Here is a 3,243-nt window from a genome sequence, read left to right on the forward strand (position 1 = left end):
TAGTCACCCAGAGTGAAGATGTTCGCAAAAGTCGGAAGTGTTATCGTCACGTTACTCCGCGCCTGTTACCACTTGGTGACAACAGTTAGTGCTGTTTATCATTGCACATTATTTCAGTCGGGTCTTTATCCCGGGTGCGGACTGCCACTGAGAGCAGCTGTAACATCATCGCCGTGCTCTGAGTTGTCGGCGCGCGGCCAGTCTTGCAGTTGTTAATGTACACACATCAAAAAAAGTTTTGCATCACCCCAGTTCCCAGGACCGCTGAAGACAGACCTTGACTGTCGATATTGTAACACAGACACAGTCCCTTCGACTGTTCAGAGACGTCACTAAACCCGCCCAAAGATGTAAACAACCATGCATGAGCAGCTCCTATTAGACGATCAGTTCCAGTCGTTCCACCAGGAAGGAGGTACACGGCTAGTGTTGTCTGTAGTTCAACCATGCCTAGAGGGTCAATACCGTGGTTCGATCACGAGCGCATTGTTGATTTGTTCCAGGAAGCACTCTCAACAAGGAAAGTGTCCAGACGTCTCGGAATGAACGAAAGCGATGTTGTTCGGACAAGGAGGAGATATAGAGAGACAGGAACTGTCTATGACATGCCTCGCTCAGACCGCCCAAGGGCTACTACTGCAGTGGATGACCGCTACCTACAGGTCATGGCTCGAAGGAACCCTGACAGCAACGCCACCCTGTTGAATAATGCGTTTTGTGCAGCCACATGACGTCGTATTACGACTCAAACTGTGCGCAATAGACTGCCTGATGCGCAACTTCACCCCCGACGTCCATGGCGAGGTCCAGCTTTGCAACCACGACACCGTCAGCGCTGCACAGAAGGGCCCAACAACATGCCGAATTCACAGTTCAGGATTAGCATCACGTTCTCTTCATCAGTGAGTGTCGCATATGCCTTCAACCAGACAATCGTCGTGTTTGGAGCCAACCCGGTCAGTTTCAATACCTTAGACACACTGTCCAGCGAGTGCAGCAAGGTGGCGGTTCCCTGATGTTTTGGGGTGGCTTTATGTGGGGCCGATGTATGCCGCTGGTGGTCATGGAAGGCGCCGTAACAGCTCTTTGACGCGTGAATGCCATCCTCCGACCGACAGAGTAACCATATCGGCAGCATATTGGTGAGGCATTCGTCATCATGGACGACAATTCGCGTCCCCATCGTGCACATATTGTGAATGACTTCCTTCAGGATAAGGACTCGCTCGACTAGGGAGGCCAGAATTTCTCCAGACATGAACCCTATCGAACATGCCTGGAATAGACTGAAAAGGGCTGTTTATGGACGACGTGACCCACCAACCACTCAGAGATCTACCCCGAATCGCTGTTGAGGAGTGGAACAATCTGGACCAACAGTGCCTTGATGAACTTGTGGATAGTATGTCTCGATGAATACAGGCATGCATCAATGCAAGAGGACGTGCTACTGAGTGTTAGAGGTACCGGTGTGTACAGCAATCTGGACCACGACCTCTGAATGTTTCGCTGTATGGTTGTACAACATGCAATGTGCGGTTTTCATGAGCAATAAAAAGGGCGGAAACGATGTTTATGTTGACCTCTATTCTAATTTTCTGTACAGGTTCCGGAACTCTCGGAAACGAGGTGATTCAAAACTTTTTTTGATGTGTTTATTTGCAGCACCGGAGCAGCAGGAACCTAATTTGACCGCTCCCAGCTTGCGCTATCGTCTTGTCGCCATACACAGCCACGGCTTGCATGTGTGATCTGTATCAAGGGCTCTCATTCCCGATCGATATTTTTTTTAAAAGTCAGGGGTAAGATGTTAAGGCATACTCTCATTCACAAAGATTGTAGGGCTTTGTTATGTGACAGTTGATCCCACTTCTGTACACGAATTCAGCCAACATCTTATTACTCAAGTGACTCTGTTTCTATTTATATTCCAATCAATTTTTGTGCGTCTTGTAATATTTCACGGGTTCTCGCAATTAATAAATTTTTATATCAAAATCTTTGTACTATTTAACAGTTGAATTTACATCGATTATTAGTGCCCTTTGCGAGATACGAGTGATCAGCTATTAAATTATCATAAATAGAAATATGTCTAAGTCGCAGTTCTTAAACCGACCACAAACAGAGCCATACCATAATTTCCTTCATAAATTTTGTGTGAAGAAAAATAGGAAAAAATTTCTGCTTAGCGAGTGAGACAAGAAACAGATTCCAGGAACCGTCATTCTGTCTTATATTAAATCCGTGAAAGGGTCAAAGCCATCTGTCCAGACACTCCGTGGCCATAACGGCATCGAAATAAATGGTGACAGAGAGAAGGCTAAAAGTATTAATTTTTTTTTCAAAATTTTTTCACTGTGGTAGGCCGTATTGCGGTTCCCTTTTCAAATCATCACATTAACGTCCGAATGACATAAAAAAGTGACCGTAGGACAGAAAATCAACTATAATAAGGAGACTTGGTTTGATGGGATATGAATAAAATTGTACATAGAGTATGCAAAAGAAGTTGCTCCTCTTCTAGCAGTTGTGCACCACATGTTGCTAAATTATCGGAGCCTTCCTAGTGATTGGAGAAAAGCACAAGTCATTTCCATTTTCGAAAAGGTTAGTCGAAAAGACTCAGAAAACTACAGGCCTACATCACTGACGTCAGTTTGTTGGAGACTTTTTACACATGTTTTACGCTAGCGTTTTTGACAATTCTGGAAAACGCAAATGTCCTCTGTAGGAATCAACATAGACTTAGGGCAAACAACAGTAGTGTGGAAGCCGATTTTGAGATTGGTGCCGTGTTCTTTGATTTCCAGAAGGTGTCAGATACAGTTTCGTACTGCCGCCTAATGAACAAAGTAAGCGTAAAGAATATTATACCAGTTGTATGATTGGACTGAGGGTATCTAACAAACAGAATACAGCATGTCGTTCTCAACGAACAGAAATAATCAGCCGTGAAAGTAACCTCAGGTATACAGTAAGAGTGTGTTAGAGGATCATTACTTTCCATAATATTGTAACTGACTAACCGCATAGCGTTGGAGATTCCATAAGACTTTTCGCAGAGAAGTCCTAACGTTAGGAAGCTGTAGCAAAATACAGGAATACCTGCAGGGTATCGAAGCTTTATGCAGGAATTAGCAGTTGAACCTCAACGTAAACACATGCAACTTACTGAAGGCGCCATTATCGTATAATTATATGAGTGCAGAAGAGCCACTAGAAGCAGTCAAATGCATAAAA

The sequence above is a fragment of the Schistocerca americana genome, chromosome 6 (assembly GCF_021461395.2).
Source record: "Schistocerca americana isolate TAMUIC-IGC-003095 chromosome 6, iqSchAmer2.1, whole genome shotgun sequence".
Classification (NCBI taxonomy): Eukaryota; Metazoa; Arthropoda; class Insecta; order Orthoptera; family Acrididae; genus Schistocerca; species Schistocerca americana.